The sequence below is a fragment of the Balaenoptera physalus genome, assembly GCF_965194825.1.
Source record: "Balaenoptera physalus genome assembly, chromosome: 10".
NCBI classification, from domain to species: domain Eukaryota; kingdom Metazoa; phylum Chordata; class Mammalia; order Artiodactyla; family Balaenopteridae; genus Balaenoptera; species Balaenoptera physalus.
In genome coordinates, this window is record NC_138889.1 from 110,598,717 (window position 1) to 110,610,658 (window position 11,942).

Consider the following 11,942-nt stretch of genomic DNA (forward strand, 5'->3'; position numbering starts at 1 on the left):
GTCATATTTTAGATTCCACATATAAGCTATATCATATGGTATTTGCCTTTCTCTTTCTGACTTACTTCACTTAGTATGATAATCTCTAGGTCCATCCATGTTGCTGCAAATGGTATTCTTTCTTTCTTTTTTATGGCTGAGTAGTATTCTATTGTATATATGTACCACATCTTCTCCATCCATTCATCTATCAGTGGACATTTAGGTTGCTTCCATGTCTTGGCTATTGTAATAGTGCAGCTGTGAACACAGGGGTCAGTGCTATTGGGATATTGACACATTTAATACTCACTCAAGAAAATAAAGCCCTGGGGGATGGGGGAGAGATGGGGGGGGTGTAAATGGCCCAAGGTCACACAGCCAGGACCTGGGGGGGCTAGCCTGTGAGCCCTACCTCTGACCCCTCAGCTCCCCCGTTAGAGGAGAAAAGCGAGATTCAGCAGGATAGAAGGCGCTCACCCCAGGCTGCCAGCTGGTCATTCTCAGGGAGCAGGGATTTAAACCGCCATCACTGGCTCCAGAGCCCACGGCCCTGACGGCTTGCTGCTCTGCTGAGGGAGGTGGGAGCTGTGTCCTGAGGCGGCCGTGAGCCCCATCTCCACTGCTGTGCAAACTGGGGAGGGGTCTCAGAGTCGGGGAGCCAGCTTCCACCCTGCCATGGCCAGCCAAGGGTCTCTCTGGGGATGATCCCACTTCCAGTGGGGGCCCGGGTCCCAGAGAGCCAGGCCCCTTCCCACGGCAGCCCCGGCTCCACCGGCAGCCTGGGTTCAGGGTCCCGCCCTCCAGGCCTGGGGTCCTGCCCCCTCCTTCTCCCCACAGAGCCACACGCTAAGGGCTCAGCCAGCTCCCTCCCGAGCCCACGGCACGGCCAGGTGAAGTGGGACTCACGCCGGTCAATCTGGGTTGCAAACTCCTGGGGGGCACCGCCGCCCCTGCCCCCCACTGCCCCAGTTGGGCTCATCATCTCAGACAGCAGCTAGGGCCACCTTAAGTGAAAGGGACATTTGTTGGATGGAAGCCCAGCATCCTCGGGACCCCCTCTCAAGGGCCCAGGCCCAGGCCCCCAGGCGGGTCTCTCTGCTTCTCCTGCGTGCAGCCCCACCGTACCTCCCTCCAAGTGGACACCCCAACCAACCTCACAGCACCCCTGCCTGGAACTTTCTTCCCAGTGCCCCAGATGCCACAGAGGCCTGCTCTGTCGCCTGCAAAAGGCCTCCCGACCCCCCCGCCCAGGGATACACCCAGGTCTGCCCCCCGCCATGCTCTCCCTCTCCCAGCAGATTATCTATTTGTTTGTCTACTGTCCCCCATCTCCCCTTAGGTGAGCCCTTCAATGCCAGAACTTCATGCACCTGTCGCTTTGATGTGACCACAAGACCCGGTCAAGACCCTGGCACAAAGGAGCAGAAGCCCAGCATCCACCGTCTAAAAAAAAAACCATTAAAATCGCCACGATATTTGATACCCTGTTACTGTGTCGCTCTGTGGTGCCAGGCCTGGGGAGCAAGGCTCTGGACACACCCCGTACACGGAGGGCTCCGGGCCACGCCTGGTAGGATGGCCCAACGGTTAGGGGCCACAGGAAAAGGGAACACTCTGGCCAGGCTCCAGGCTCCCTGGGTGTGGCCTGCGGTCCAGCAGAGGCCCGCACGAGGCAGTGTCTTGAACCACACAGAGCAGGCAGCCACGCCTCCAATAATGATTTCTGATGCCCTAAAGTCTTCATCAAACACCCCATAAAGCTGCCTGGCTTCATACTTTGCTTTATGCAACTCTCATCAGGTTTCCAGGCGGATGAAGGGGGGCCCAGCCTGACACTCACAGGACTCCTGCAACGCTGGTCCCCCCATCCAGCAGGAACAAGTCCCGGTGGTGAAACACAGGTGAGGTGGCGTATCCAGGGTCACAAGGAGGCTGCCAGACCACCCCAGCACAGGACCTCATCCCCGGAAACGCCCCTCCGCACCTCCCAGCTCCTGGTGAATGGTTGCTTCCTCTGCAGGACAGTCCGAACTGGCTAGGCCACAGTTTTCCCCTCCCTCCTCTCCACCTGCCACCCTCCAGACACACTGGGCCCTCAGCCCTCACACCCCAGGCCTGCATCGGCGGGGGCCCCTTTGCCCACGGTCTCTCTGCCTCTTCTTCACGGGGTGGTCCCTTCTCAGCCGTGCAGTCCGGGCTTAAATGTCACCCTTGCAGGTGCCTTCCCGACACCCTCTCCACCCGGCACCTCCCTGCCCTCTTCCATCTCTGCCTTTCACTTCACATCCCATCTTGCCCCACACTTGATTCCTCGTTCACTTGCAGAAAGGACGCTGAAAGCGACAGTAAGGGGCTGAACAGTGGCCCCCAAAAAGATCCATTCACAGCCTAACCCCCAGAACCCGTGAAGGTGACTTTATTTGGAAAAACGGTCTTTGCAGATATCATTAAGTTAAGGATCTTGAGATCATGGTGAATTTAGGGTGGCCCCAAATCCAAGGACTGGGGTCCTTATAAGAGAAAGGAGAGGGAGGTTTGAGACACAGACACACAAGGGGAGAAGGGCAGGTGTCAATAAGGCAGAGATTGGAGGGATCCGGCCACAAGCCAGGGATCACCTGGGGCCCTCAGAAGCTGGAAGAGGCAGGAAGGACCCTCCCGTAGAGCCTCCTGTGGGGATGCAGCCCTGCCAACGCCTTGATCACAGACTTCTGGCTCCAGAACCGGGAATCACTTCTGCTTTTATAAGCGCTCCCAGACTGTGGTTGTTTGTTGCAGCAGCCCTGGGACACTCACAGAGAGCTTCACCTGCTCTTTCAACATTTTGGCCGCAGCCCTTCCTCCCTGCAGGGGCCTGAGCCAGGGCGGGCCTGAGTCTGGGGAGAGAAGACTTGACCTGGTTGAGAGACTGGACTTTTTCTGTGGACCAGACAGGACATTTTCATCTCTGAAAGGCAGTCGTCATGGGTGAAGTAAGACTATTCCTACGGCCGAAAGGCACCAGAAAGCTACAGCATCAAGGATTTTATGGGACCCGAAGCTTATACAGTTGGTGGAGGAACACTTGAAGAAAAAGAATATATCACTATAAGGAATTTGTTGGGACTTCCCTGGTGGTCCAGTGGTTAAGACTGCGCACTCCTAATGCAGGGGCCTGGGTTCGATCCCTGGTCAGGGAACTAGATTCCACATGCTGCAACGAAGATCCTGAGTGCCACGACTAAGACCCATCACAGCCAAATAAATAAATAAATAATTTTTTTAAAAAAAGAATATTTAAGGAATTTGTTGTCTATTGCTACCTAACACACTGCCGCAAGTTTAGCAGCTTAGAAAAAACCCCATGTGTAATCTCACAATTTCCCTGGGTCAGGAATCCAGGAGCAGCTTAGCCAGGTCCCCTGCCTGGGTCTTAGGCTGGAATCAAGGTGTTGGCCAGGCTGCGTTCTCATCTGGAGGCTGGCTCAGGGGAGAGCAGCTCCCAAGCCCACTCAGGTTTTCAGCAGCTTCACTTCCTCGCTGCTCTAGGATTCAGGGCAGCTGGTTTTCTCAAAGCCAGCAAGAGACAGTCTCTGACTTCACCAGAGGCCTGGGCCCTCTCAAAGGCTTGCCTGACTAGGTCATGCCCACCAAAGCCCATCTTTTGAAGAACTCAAAGTTAAGTGGTCTGGAATTTTAATTACTTTTGCAAAATCCCTTTGCCTTGGCCCTATAACTTACCGTACTCACGGACACGGTAGTCCATCAACTTTGCCGTATTCTATCTGGCAGAAATAAGTCACAGGATCTGCCTATGCTTGAAGGAAGGGAATTATGCAAGGGTGTGACACATTGGGACCACCCCCCTCACCCTAGAGTGTGTCCACCACATAGAAAGCGCTTATTTTTGCAAACTTTACAAAAACACATGACCTTGTAAACACAACGCCCAAGTCCCTCCTGGGCCCTTGGAAGCCCCTGGCAAGTAAGTTGACCTGAGATTGAAGTTGCATTAGCTTCACGAAAAATCCACACCTGACCGCGGGTCAGGGAGGGGACTTCTGTCAGGAGTGTTTGAAGAGTTGGGTAAAACAAAATCCTTTCCTAGGACCTCAGGAGGCCAGTCTGTTTGATAAGCTGGTTCCTGTGACTGTCTCCCTGGTGGTCCCCAGGACCCGGCCCGTGGAAAGAGCCCAGGAGGTGTCTACTGTGTGTGTGAGTGCACCCCCAGAGCGCCCTGGCATTTGGGGGGACGCACTGCTCTGATATGTACTCAGTTTTCGGGTCTGGCTGGCCCTATTCTGTGAGCACGTTCACTCAGACACCCAGCAGCGAGCTCAGGCCTGACTGTGCTACCTGTAGAGTGAAGGCAGGACAATGAAAAAAGGGAGGGGCGGGAGGGAGAGGAGGGGCTGGTCAGAAACCGCAAGGGATGGGCCCTCAGGCCTGGCGTCCTGTAAGGCCTCCGGTCCTCTGGGTTAGGACCCACCTACCTGCTCCTCCCCGAGCCCTGAGAGGGGCTCAGAGTCATGCACACGGCATTTGCCTGCAATGAGCTCAACTTCTGTGGCCCAGCTGGTGAACCTTAATGCCGGGAGCAGGGCACACCTGGTGAACCTTAACACCTTGGACAGGTGTACACCTGCTTGACGTGTTGCATCTGCTTTCAGTGCATATGCACCCCGCGCAGGAACCACTCTTGAGCCCGCACACCTGAGCCTGCACACCTGAGTCTGCTCACCTTGGCTGGGGGAAGGTGAAGAGGGGAGGCGGGACACCAGGGTTCCCAGCTCAGCCTTGCACTTGCTTCCAGATCTCAGATAGCCCCTCGGTTTCCTTATCTGCATGCCACAGGGTGTGAAAACAGTGTGTAGACCCGGAGCTCTTGGTTCAAGCACAATTTGGGGAGAGGGTCTAATGGAGAACATAGATTAACCTGGAGTTGCCAGACAGAGGGTCCTGGGCAGCAGGGACACTCTCCACGGGGCCTCCCCCTTTCCCTTCTCTGCTAAGATGATCTCTGAGGTTCCCTCTCACCAGAACATTTTATTTCCTAAAAGAGAAAATGTACAGGACGGCCAAAAAAAAACAAACAAACAAAAAAACCAACCCAAGACAAACAGCACAAAACCCACCTGAAAAGTGTCAGGTTTTGCTTGATTTTTCCTTCTTTTAGCATCTTGGGGGGAAGGTGAGCTGCTGGCCACCCGGCTGGCATCCTGGGTCGGGCGTTTTGTCCAGACCTCAACAGAGCTAGTCAGACCCTCCCGCAGAGAAGGGAACGAAGGGAAAGTCGAGAGATTGTGAATAAGCATTCCAACTCTGCTTTCAGATGCGTAGTTTTGCCCAGTTCCTATGGTCCTGAGAAGGAATGTCGAAAGCAATAAATGGTAAAATGTAAGCTATGCAGTTATATGCCCAAGTCCTGTTGATCCTAAACAGCTCTGAGACCCACCCCTTACTATATACCCCCTCCTGCTCCCCACTTTCTAGGATCAGGCCAGGGTCCCTCTGCTCCCAGACCACTGCAACAGCCAAGCAGACGGCCTGACCTCCCTTCCCACCCTTTCTAGTCCATTCTCCACACAGCAGCCAGGAAACGATAGGGGCTTGTTTGCGTCTGCCAAGAGCCAGACGCAAAGCTAAGACTTGACCTAGAAGAGGTTTACTGAGGGAGGCAGCGGGCGAAGGAGCAAAGAGACTTCAGACCACTAGGCAGGGCTGACACCTCCAGAAGGAGAGAGGGAGGACCAGAGGACCATGCAGGGTGGGTCTCCAACTGCAGCATCATCCCAAGAGAGTTCCTGCCAAGCTGACTCTTTGGAGGGAAAAAGGTAGTTAAACAAGCTAAATCAATCAAGAAAAAGGGAGAACATATACACATACAGAATAAGACAATACAAATAGAGAAACACTGACAGAGAAACTGGAAAGCACTACAAAAGAATGCTTTGATCGACACTATGCAAATAAATTTGTAGACTTGGATGAAACAGATCCTTTCTAAGAAAATATAAATTATAAGACTTAACCCCAGATGAGACAGAAAAGAGACGATGACCCAACTACCATAAAAAAAATTGACATTCTTAAATAGATAGCTCTAGCTCGTGCCAAGACAGCACCAGGCTGTGTTATTTCAGATGGGAATTCTAACACAATTTTAGGGAACAGATCATTCCAATACCATTTAAATTGTTCAAGGGCATGGAAAAAGCAGAAAAGTTTCAAAAATGTTTAGAAAAAGCTAGTGTAACACTGATACTAAATTCAATAAAGATAGGACAAAATTTTGAAAACCATAGACCATGCAAGAATCTGAAATAGACTATTACTGAACACTACAAATTCTAATGAATATAGATGCAAAAATCCTCAATGAAACACTGGCAAATCAAATCCAGAAACGTATAAAACAATTATACAGTATGACCACATGACATTTATCCCAGGAATTCTGGGTTGGTTTGACATATGAAAATCAATCAAAGCAATACACCACACTGTTAGAATAAAAGATAAAACCACAAGTTCATCTTCATAGATGTGGGAAAAGCATTTAACAAAACACTCTTTCATGATGAAAACACTCAACAAACTATGAATAGAATGGAATTTCCTCAACACAATAAGGGCATCTGTAAAAAATTCACATCTAACATCAACTTAATCATGAAAGACTGGATGCTCTTCTCTTGAGATCAGGAAAAAAACAAAGACTTTGATTCAACATTGTACTAGAGGTTCTAGCCAGAGCAATTAGGCAAGAAAAAGAAATAAAAGCCATCCAGATTATAAAAGAAATGAAACTCTCTCTACTCACAGTGGATATGATCTTGTGTATAGAAATTAGGAAGGAATCCACTAAAAAAACTATTTGAACTAATAATAAAGTTCATCATTGTAGCAGGAGACAAGGTCAATATACAAAAAGTCAATTGTATTTTTACATACTAGAAATGAACAATATGAAAATAGGAAAAGAACACTATTTGTAATAGCAGCAAGAAGATTAAAATACTTAGGAAGAAATTTAACAAAAGAAGTGCAAGACTTGTACACTGAAAGCTATAAAAAGTGTTGAAATGTAAGAAGTTGAAGTTCTAAATAAATGGAAATTTCATGTTCATCCATCAGAAGATTTAGCATTAAGATGGCAATATTCCCCCAATTAATCTACAAACTCGATGCAATCCCTCTCAAAATCAAACCTGGGTTTTGTTTTTGTATTTTTTCAGAAATTGATGAGCTGATCCTAATATTCATATGGACCCAGGATAACCAAAGCAATCTTGAGAAAGAAGAACAAAGTTGGAAGACTCACACTTCCTGATTTCAAACTTGCTACAAAGCTACAGTAATAACATAGTGTGGCACTAGCATGAGGATAGACTGGTGGGACAGAATAGAGAGTCCAGAAGGAACCCTCACATTTATAGCCACTTGATTTTTGGCAAGGGTACCAAGACCATTTGATGGGGAAAGAATAATATTTTCAACAAATGGCACTGGAACAACTGGATATCCATGTGCAAAAGAATTCAGTTGAACCCCTTCCTCACACCATACACAAAAATTAACTAAACATGGATCATAGACCTAAATGTAAAAGCTAAAATTATAAAACTCCTAGAAGAAAATATAGGACTAGATCTTCATGACCTTGGGTTAGGCAAAGTCTCCTTGGATACAATACCAGAAACACAAGCCACAAAAGAAAAAATAGATAAATTGGACTTCATCAAAATCAAAACTTTTGTGTTGCAAGCAATATCATCAAGAAAATGGAAACACAACGTACAGAACAGGAGAAAAAGATTTGTAAATCATATATCTGATACGGAACTTGTTTCTAGAATACATAAAAAACTCATATAACTCAACAATAACAAGACAATCCAATTTAGAAAGACAGGTATTTGAATAGATATTTCTCCAAAGAAGACATATAAATGGTCAATAAGCACAGGAAAAGATGCTTAATATCATGAGTCATTAGAGAAATGCTGATCAAAATCACGATGATAAACAACTTCTCACTCACAAGGATGGCTCAAATTAAAAAAAAAGAAAAGATAATTATATATATATATATAATATATATATATAGTGGAATACTACTCAACCATAAAAAAGAATGAAATCTTACCATTTGCAACAACATGGATGGACTTGGAGGGTGTTAAGTGAAATAAGTCAGACAGAGTAAAACAAATACTGTATGATATTACTTATATATGGAATCTAGAGCATACCACAAACAAGTGAATATAAGAAAAAAAGAAACAGACTCATAGACATAGAGGACAAACTAGTGGTTACCAGTGGGGAGAGGGAAAGGGGGAGGGGAAAGAGACAGGTAGGGGATTAAGAGATACAAACTACTTTGTATAAAATAAATAAGCTACAAGGATATATTGTACAGCACAGGGAATATAGCCAATATTTTTTAATAACTATAAATTGAATATAACCTTTAAAAACTATGAATCACTGCCAAAGCAATCTTGAGGGAAAAAAAACGGAGCTAGAGTAATCAGACTCCCGGACTTCAGACTATACTACAAAGATACAGTTATCAAGACAATATGGTACTGGCACAAAAACAGAAATATAAATCAATGGAACAGGATAGAAAGCCCAGAGATAAACCCACACACCTATGGTCAACTAATCTATGACAAAGGAGGCAAGGATATACAATGGAGAAAAAACAGTCTCTTCAATGGGTGGTGCTGGGAAAACTGGACAACTACATGTAAAAGAATGAAATTAGAACACTTCCTAACACCATACACAAAAATAAACTCAAAATGTATTAAAGACCTAAATGTAAGACCAGACACTATAAAACTCTTAGAGGAAAACATAGGAAGAACACTCTTTGACATAAGTCATGGCAAGATCTTTTTTGACCCACCTCCTAGAGCAATGGAAATAAAAACCAAAATAAACAAATGGGACCTAATGAAACTTAAAACATTTTGCACAGCAAAGGAAACTATAAACAAGACGAAAAGACAACCCTCAGAAGGGGAGAAAATATTTGCAAACGAATCAACAGACAAAGGATTAATCTCTAAAATATACAAACAGCTCATGCAGCTTAACGTTAAAAAAACCGAACAACCCAATCAAAAAATGGGCAGAAGACTTAAATAGACATTTCTCCAAAGAAGACATACAGATGGCCAAGAGGCATATGAAAAGCTGCTCAACATCACTAATTATTAGAGAAATGCAAATCAAAACTACAATGAGGTATCACCTCACACCAGTTAGAATGGGCATCATCAGAAAATCTACAAACAACAAATGCTGGAGAGGGTGTGGAGAAAAGGGAACCCTCTTGCACTGCTGGTGGGAATGTAAATTGATACAGCCACTATGGAGAACAAAATGGAGGTTCCTTAAAAAACTAAAAATAGAATTATCATATGACACAGCAATTCCACTAATGGGCATATACCCAGAGAAAACCATAATTCAAAAAGACACATGCACCCAATGTTCATTTCAGCACTATTTACAATAGCCAGGTCATGGAAGCAACCTAAATGCCCATCGACAGATGAATGGATAAAAAAGATGTGGTACATATATACAATGGAATATTACTCAGTCATAAAAAGGAACGAAATTGGGTCATTTGTAGAGACATGGATGTACCTAGAGCCTGTCATACAGAGTGAAGTAAGTCAGAAAAAGAAAAACAAATATCGTATATTAATGCATATATGTGGAATCTAGAAAAATGGTACAGATGAACTGGTTTGCAAGGCAGAAATAGAGACACAGACGTAGAGAACAAATTTATGGACACCCAGGGGGGAACGCAGAGGCAGGGTGGTGGTGGGATGACTTGGGAGATTGGGATTGACATATAAACACTAATATGTATAAAATAGATAACTAACAAGAACCTGCTGTATAAAAAATAAATAAATAAAATAAAATTTAAAAAAATAAAAATTATGAATCACTATGTTGTACATCTGAAACATACATAACATTGTACATTAACTATACCTCGATTTTAAAAAACAGACAATAACACAAAGTTTTCAGAACTTTTGGCTTCTTTGTCTGATCTAACCCCAGGCATCCCCCCCTCCCCACCACACACACACACACACACACACACTCACACTCACGCATACACATTTCCCAGCGAGGCCCCAGAAGCCACGAGCCCAGCACCTACAGCTCGGGGAGGCAGGACCGGTGAGGTACGTGTCCACGGCCTCTCTCAGGAGACGCAGCTCTACAGAGAAGACACAGACTGCCCCCGCCCAGCAGCCTCCAAACTCCCAGGGGTGAGTGGAAAGTTTAGAGATTCAGGTTCCTGAAAAGTCAGCCCATCTGTTTTCAGGCCCCGCCACCCCAGGATTGACTTTTGGAAGATCTGAACAACCATCCTCCCAGCCTGAAAGCGCCAAGTTCCCTCAAATGCCATAAAACTCAATGTAAACAACTTTGCAACTCTAACCACGGGTGTCCCGGTCACCCTGAGAGGTTGCTAGGATATTATCTTGGCCGGGAAGTCTATCCGCCAAGTTTGAAGACCAACGGCGTGGTTTCATAGCAGAGAAAGTGGACGGATCTGCACAGAACAAAAGTCCCATCCTCCCAGCCAGCCCTCCTGCGGTCTCCAGCCCTTCTGGGTATCCACAGGAGGACATGGCAGGGCACAGCTTTCCTGAACACCAGGGTGGGCTTGGATGTGGATTCCCGGGCAAATGCCCCCAAGCTGTCCCCTTGCACTGCCCTCTCCGTCCTGTGCCGTGCAGTGAGAATGGGTCACTCAGTCCTGGGAGAGACCGCAGTATGGCCGAGGCCAGGGCACTGGGCAGATTCCAAGACTCGTGAGCGCAGCCATCCCAGGCTGTGTTTCCAGCCACAGTGTGAGAATGGGGGTTGTCCTCTCCCGTGTTTTGGGGTAGTGGTCCCAGGATTTGCCATTTCGCAAAGTCTGGGTTGATGGCCTGGCTGCCATCAGCATCTGTCCCCCAGAGACAATGGAGTGAAAAGGCAGCTGTGTGCTGAGGAGTCAGGGTGCCCAGGGAGGGTGCCCAGGGTGCCCAGGGAGGCCTGACCCTGAGCCTCCGTGGGGAGTTTTCCCTCTTCCATCTTCTCAACTCAGACAGATGGGCGTTAATCCATCCAGCGGTGACTCCTTAGGGCCTTTGCACATGCTACGCCCTTTGGCCTGGTTGTCCTGGCCCGCAGTCAAAGCTGTGTCCCCAGGGCAGATCCAGGTCAGGAGGCTGCCCTGTGTTACCCCCGTGACAGCAGGGACCACATTGGGCTGTAACTGCCCTGTGCTTGGCTCTGTCCCCAGTGACATGGGCCGTTCCTGCCTGCGTTCCTTCTTTTTTCCTTTTCTTTTCTTTTTCTTTTTTGGCCGTGGCGTGAGGGGTCTTAGTTCCCCAGCCAGGGCTCGACCCCACACCCCCTGCAGCGAAAGCGCAGAGTCTCCACCACTGGACCGCCAGGGAAGTCCCCTGACTGTGTTTCAATTCTTACTCTCCCTTCTTTCCAAAACCGCAGCTCGGTGCCCACAGCAAATTTTTATTAAAGATGTAAAAATAGTGGGCTAGTGCTCTCAGCCCCAGAGGGGCCAAAGTCAGTGCTGGGACCACCGGAGCCTCAGATCCACGAACCAGTGAGGCTGGGCTGGGCCTCCCCCAGGGCAGGGTCCTTACCATCAGCACTGTCGACATCTGGGGCTGGAACATTCTTTGTTGTGGGGCCTGTCCTGTGCCCGGAAGGAAGATAAGCAGCATTCATGGCCTCGACCCACTAGACACCAGTCTCACCCCGACTCCAGGTTCTGACAGCCAAAACTGCCTCCAGACATCCCCACGTGTCCCCGGGGGGACAAAATCGCCGGGCTCCCCACCCCAGCCGCAGCCCCATTGAGAACCACCGCCCCAGGGAGGCCCACAGGAAAGAGGAAGGCAGAGAATGAGGGTCCATCC